General features: G+C 34.4%; 1 protein-coding gene across 1 annotated transcript in view; it reads right to left on the bottom strand.

The window, feature by feature from the left end:
- LOC106478060 overlaps positions 1-5,892 on the bottom strand; it is an 89,069-nt gene extending 83,177 nt beyond the window's left edge. The window contains exon 1 of the mRNA XM_022381569.1: positions 5,750-5,892. The gene's annotated coding sequence lies outside the window, so the exon portion shown is untranslated. The remainder of the gene's footprint in view (positions 1-5,749) is intronic.
- Between the last annotated feature and the right edge of the window lie 1,207 nt (positions 5,893-7,099).

Raw genomic sequence — 7,099 nt, 5'->3', positions numbered from 1 at the left:
CATTAAGTTACGCACTCGTATAGCGCAAGTGGCCCCGTCGGCACAGAATACAATCTATAATATTATTCTGCTTATTTGTATGTACGACCGTTACGCTTTCTGCCCGTGAACCTGCTGCATAAGCATACGTAGTTAGAATGTTGCCACAAGAAAAACCGCGCATGCGCATTATTCACTCGACCACAAACAGTCTGCCTGCGGCAGAGAGCTGCAAAGCTCAATGAGCAAGACGCTGCAGTTGCTGTATGAAACAAGAAGTAACAAAAGGGGACTGTAAATATACTTTACAAACCATTTTGTACAGCAAAATATTAAGATTTGACGTTAGGTCGTAGAATAACATTATATGTTTATTTATCGATAGTATTAAGTACAGTAAAGTTTAGTCCCAACTAAAGTAAAAAAAAAATACCTACACAGGTTACATTGTTAATTTATCTCTTTATCTTTTATAAAGTATGGCCTATATACAAGTAGATTTACACATTTCGTTGTCTAAGATTACAATTCGTTTGTATTGTGCTAGAAATGTTATATTTAAAGAAGTACTGTTACGATAAAGATACTAATTTGGCCGGAAATGTTTTACGGGTCTCTACTAGTAAATATATATAGTGTGACTGACATATCATACACCTCCGTACTTCCATTCAAAGTTCTTATTAATATTACATAACTCGAATAAATATATACCGTTTATTTTTATAAATATACAATAAATGAATGTGGCAATGAGAAAAAAAAAGTTCTATAAGAACAAATATTGATAAATAGCAGAATGCATTAAATGTATCTTATACGTTACCCAATGTATAGTTTACTGCACATATGCTCGACATTATTTAACAATATTGGCTATTGCTTGAAATTACCTATAGAAATATACTGAATTTTCCACTGACTTTTATTCTTTATGTAAAGGGAGTTTTATCTTTCAATAAATTCAAATGTGCAAGAGAGAGAGAAATAAAAAAAAAGAGGGCGATGTAAAATATTTGACAACTGACTAGAATCTTTCTATGTTCAAAATGAAAATCAATGTTACACGTGTTTTATGTTTTTAATTTGATGCTATTGTACAGTTAAGTGGCAAACACTACAATCACAATGGCACGGTGCGGTATCACGGATCTAAAAGGCCTGGCTTGGCCTAGTGGTTAGGACGCTCGAATCGCAAGCTGCGAGTCGCAGGTTCGAATCCCCGTCACACTGATCATACTCGCCATTTCAGCCGTGGGGGCGTTATAAAGTAACGGTCAATCCCATTATTCGTTGGTGAAAGAGTAGCCCAAGAGTTGACGGTGGGTGGTGTTAACTAGTTGTCTTCCCTCTAGTCTATTTCTACTTAATTAGGGACGGATAGCGCAGATAGCCCTCGTGTAGCTTTGCGCGAAATTCCAAACAAACCAAAACCTATCTAAAACTGTTTCTTCTTCTTGATGGTTAAGGTAAGTTCTTAAGCACTGTTCATTTGTCTAAAAGGTTTTTATTTTCTTTCAAATATCAATATTCCTCAAAAACCATTTTTCACAAGGAATGAAAGTGTCTCTCGACTGCTCATTGGTCTTAGTACGTTAAATGATTTCAATTATCACGCTAAATGTGAATTTGTTTTAATATCTTTGGTTTGTTTATTTGTTTGAAGTTAAGCACAAAGCTACACATTAGGTTATCTGTGCTCTGCCCACCATGGGTATCGAAACCTCGTTTCTAGCGTTGTAAGTCCATACCACTGTGCCACTGGGGGGGGGGGGGCAATATTTATGGAGTATTTAAATCCATTTAACTCATCCTTTAGCAACCTACATTAATAATATTGTAGCGTTACGTTAAATTTATTATTCAGTATTATACAATAAATCAACTTTTCACCAAAGATAAAACTGGAAATATAATCGGTAACCTAGGCCTAAGTCACAGTTTATATTTTAAATTTCACCTTTAGTTAAAATACGTCTGTAATATAGACGTGAAACCATGTTGTTCCTACATACATCTTTCTAAAAACGCAATATAGTTTATATAGTTACAGTATAATATATTTCGACTAACGCAAAGTAAACTTATGGCTTAGTACATGCCGAATACGACAAAAAAAAAATTGAATTTACTACTCATCAAAACACGAAATTATGAAAAGCAATTATTATCTACGTTTGGTGTTGCTGTAATTTTCTTCAATACCACCCAAGCTAATTAGAAATGCTGGTTGTACGATTGTAGATGGTTCATTATAATGTAACTGAATACCTTATACATATCTAGTAGATGAATTTCATTAGTAAAGTAAAAGTGACCTTTACGTTTACCAAGCGTTATATGTTAATCCACGTTGTGTGTCAATCCGCCAACTCCTCTTATGACGTCCTTATCCAAATAGCGTAGTCACCCCTACCAATGGGAGCTAAAACACGCCCGGAAGGATACCCAGGGGTGATGGGGGTTTAAGAGAATGTTATCAGGATTGTTGAACCTGTGTTTCGCATGATATTTTGTGTTCCTATCTTCCCTCTGAATTCTTGTGATGCCAAATTCAAAACTGTGTTCATATTCCCAATTACAAGCTAGTGGGGATCAAACTTAGTATACGTGGTCAATTAGTACGGGCAAGAATCCTAATGGGTTTTTTGTTCGAGTATGGACCCGCCCTCTCCTCTCTTGGGATAGCTATAGAAGTAATTGGGAATAATGGAGGAACTTGATCGGTACATCGAAGCCTCTGAATCATGAAGGGGCCTTTAAACTCCACATCTGTAACGTGGGTATCTTATGTTAGTTGTCAGAAATTAAAGTATATGTATATGCGTGGGTATTAAGGAATCTTCTACAGTAGGTGTCTGTGACTTGTTGGAAATAAATTCTAACAATAAACGGACAGCACGCACTCCATTGTTTTAAAATAATATATTCAAAACAAGATAAACGTATGTACAAAACTTCTTTACACTATGGAGATCACAGTTGTATCTTAAACACTACACAGTTCTCTTCTTGTCAAATGTCTAATTAGGCTGATTCAATTACTGTAGAATCCAGTTGACAAGCCATACTATTTTTCTCTATTTTTAACATAATAGTATATCAGTGAATAATTCACTTACGCTACCTCGTGGGTACCATAGTTGTATCCTGAACTTCAAATAATTGTCTTCTTTTCGTCAAAGTCCACACAGGCGGGTTCAGTTAGTTTAGAACACCCTTTGATAAGGCAAATTATTCTCCATATTCACTCACACGACAGCTAACTTCACGTTTTCTACTTTTCTCTGACTGAACTTTTTTTTATCTTGACTTTACTTTTACTCCACTCCCTCTTGTTTGGTCGCCGCTATTTATGTGTTTATCACTGAGGCCTCTAGAAATTTCTATAGCCTCGACATTAATGAATTGCAAGCACAACTTACGATAATCTCGACGTCAATGAATTACAAACATAACGTACGACTGTTACCGAGTTATGTAACCAAACTTGTCATAATTATCGCTTTTAAAATAATTACTTTTAACTCTCTTGCTATGAAAAACTAAACAATAATGAAATATTAACTCACAAGATAAATTAAATAATAATGCCTACACTAAACAGTCTTGTGTATCCAACAGTCATGGGAATAAATACTTTAAAATGACAGTATATTGGTTAGAGATGACGCAAGATATCGGTTTTAAGATTTGGTGAAGTAGCCGCGATCAGTAAGTGTGATATGGTTAATAAGTGTAATTCCTATTTTTTCTATTATTTTAACGCTTACAATTGTGATAGATATAACTTGCATCCTGCCAAATATTTATATAATACCTTCAGCTAAACTCATTTTTAACACCTTAAACACCGAAAGAGTCTTAACATCAATATTTCAAATCCATAACCTTCTTATATATATATACATATATATAGTATAAATTTAAATCAGTGCTCTTGTTAAACCATATAAAGTGGGAGCCACGCCCGACAGTACTGATAGCGATCTGCATTTTCAGCTTAGCTGTTTTGAAGTTTCAAAACAAGCTAGCTACCAAGCTACTAATGAATATATCTAATTTAATATGATCTTCTTACTTTTAATGATTAGAACACGTCGTTGTTTTTTTTTTCAGTTAGGTGCCCTCGCTGCTCATTTACAACATAAATACTTATTGTTACCTCATTCAATACCACTGACAATTAGTTTCTTATACTCCTCCGTTTTAAATTTTTGTCTGCCAATCTACTTCTCAATCATCCTGTATCATAACTTATACAACGACACATACATGCATGCACACACACACATCAGGAGTGTAGTGATACCGGAGCACACCGGAACGCTGCTCCGGCAGCTGAATCCCGACACTTCAAAATTATATACACAAAAATATATGCAAGTTACTTAATTTATACCCAAAATTACGTGTCTTTCTTAACCAAACATTCAGAATGTTTGTTTGTTTGAAGTTAAGCACAGAACTACATAATAGGCTATCTGTGCTCTTCCCACCACGGGTATCGAAACCCGGTTTCTAGCGTTGTAAGTCCGAAGATATACAGCTGTGGCACTTGGGGGGGGGGGCATTCTCTCAGAGTGTTAGAGAACACTCTGCCTATTCATACCCCCCCACCCGTGTCCAATGGTAGAGCTCTCTCAAATCGCCCAGCACACACAGACACTGTCACTCGTCCTCAGAAGCTGACAAAAGGCATCGTGCGACCGCACCAGCTCAAGAGCAAGTCTCAGAGCCTTAAAAGTTTTTTTTTTTTTTTTTTTGACGCACAAAAATGATATCAAAACACTTAATACTAGAGGGGGCACTCAGTAGAGCACATACCTCCGCCACGCAGCGTTGATCATATTCGGCTCTCAAAGTATACGAAAATGTGTCCGTAGTTATCAACGGTCGCTTTTTTTTAATTATTCGCGTTGACATGACAGGAGGTGCGCAAAGTATTATAAAAACAAAGTTTTTAATACTGTAATGCAGTTAATAATATAGTAATTTAACAAGATATGCGTTTTTAAAATTTGATTTGATATCAGTGATTTTTATATGCTATCCAGTTGTTGTTTTTCCCTTGATGCTTAACTCAAAGAAAGTTGAGTTTCACGTTTTCTCTCGGTAATATATGCATACTTAATTTAATTTATATCAGTAGTAAATAAATTGATGGTGACGTCACATGTCTAAAAGATTTTGGCAAGGCTTCGGCATTACATTACTAACACATATAATTTTTTGAAATATAGCTAATTAAACAGAATAGTGTTATTTTACATACATATTCATGGTTATAATAAAAAATATATAATATTTTGCGGGCAATTTAAGCTTTAACCCCAGGCATGTAATATGAATTATTCAAAAACACGTATTATCGCTCAAATAAAGTGCGCTGGTCAGTGGTTGCATAACTTCTCTAAATCTTTTATAATTATATCAATTTTACAAACTAAACGGAAATCAAAAGCTGATAATAGTATTAATACTGAGCGTCCAAGCACATTACTAAGACTAAAGAGTATACCTATTATTTATTTTACAGTTACCCTAGAGACCTATATTAGATTATCAATAATCGTTGCCGAGATAGAAACAGCTTAACTTAAATAATATTTATAAAACTAAAATAACAAAGTTATTATATATAAACATTTATTTTTAAATAACGGAGTTCATAGCTCTCGTTAGTCGTTTCACTTTAGTTCAGTCATGCTAGGCCTATTTACTAATTATCAACTTTTTTGGTGAAAAAATGGTTGAAGAAAATACTTACCAAAACTGCGTCTGTGTGCTGTCAGTCACCAACGTAAAACACAATGAGACAAAGGCCCAAATCCTGTTTCAAAGTTCACTCTATCCCTGATATAAGATAAATCGCCTCGACTGCCAGGTATGGAGTGACACGTTCGACTAGAATGTAATGCTTTATCCACAAAATTCTGGTAGTTTGTTGACCGGTCGTGTGTGAGCTCAACAAACGATTTGCGCATGTCATCAATTCTCCGTATAAGGGCAAACAATGTCATGCAACGTTGATTTGACCATACTCACAGGTCTCGTTAGACTCGGGGTTTTATTATTATTCTAATGACGTAAAAGGGTATGTTTACATTACTAGGTAACACTTGAGGAAGCGACGGGTCGTACTTTTGAGTCATTAGAGTGGGATAGAAAGCTTACACTGTTTCATAAGAACAAACTATACTCGGCGTAAAGTTGTATCTGGAAACGGGCAACTTACGTATCCACTAAAATAAAATACTGATTGGTAGTATTTTTAATCCTAGTTCATTTCTAAGCAACTTACCATAATTACACGCTTTTTATAAGCTAATAAGTTAAGCTTTACAATTGAATTTTGTTATGTATTACAATTTTGAATGGTCTGAAACCAAGCTAAATGAAAATTTAAATTTAGTTGTTAAATATATGCCGATATATCTCCAATTTATGATATTTGCCAACAAGATTGATACACACAGTTTTCTTTTTTTTTAATACAAATATATTTTAATACATAAACAATAATACAATTTACAATAACAGTTATTACAAATAATTATTAAAAACACTGAATTGTATACAAAAGTTTCACCAATTTACAAGCAACATAAAGTCTTCCTTCTGGTCTGGAACTTCCTTGATATCTTATCGAGGGTTGACGATGAGCGAGTTAATTTCGAGTTGACGTAGGTACAATCTAGTTAATAGGGAGCTAGCTAGCTCTGTAGTTCTCGCTGATCATACGTCGATTACAGGTCGAGTTTCTTTTACCACCGAAGTTATATAATATCTTCGTAAAAGTACTCATGTCGATATGAATCCACTGAAGTTAAATGATTTGTAATATTCGAAATTTATAAATGTTCCTAGTCAAATATCTGAAGTTTCTCGATTAATAAGTGTTAATCACAATTATAGCTATTGAGGTTTATAATATACCAACTATAGCATACCAAAAATATATATACTATTTTTAGACACGTCGTGTTGATTATATTTATAGTCGTGTGGAGAGTTTCTCGTAAATTCAGATTACATTACAATACAAAGCTACACTAGCGTTTACGTACACACACATATATTATTGATTCTTACTCTCGAGAATCTTCTACAACTTTAG

This window comes from Limulus polyphemus, unplaced genomic scaffold (assembly GCF_000517525.1).
Source record: "Limulus polyphemus unplaced genomic scaffold, Limulus_polyphemus-2.1.2 Scaffold176, whole genome shotgun sequence".
Classification (NCBI taxonomy): domain Eukaryota; kingdom Metazoa; phylum Arthropoda; class Merostomata; order Xiphosura; family Limulidae; genus Limulus; species Limulus polyphemus.
The sequence above is the reverse complement of the archived record's forward strand: the minus strand, read 5'-3'. Positions and strand labels throughout refer to the sequence as shown.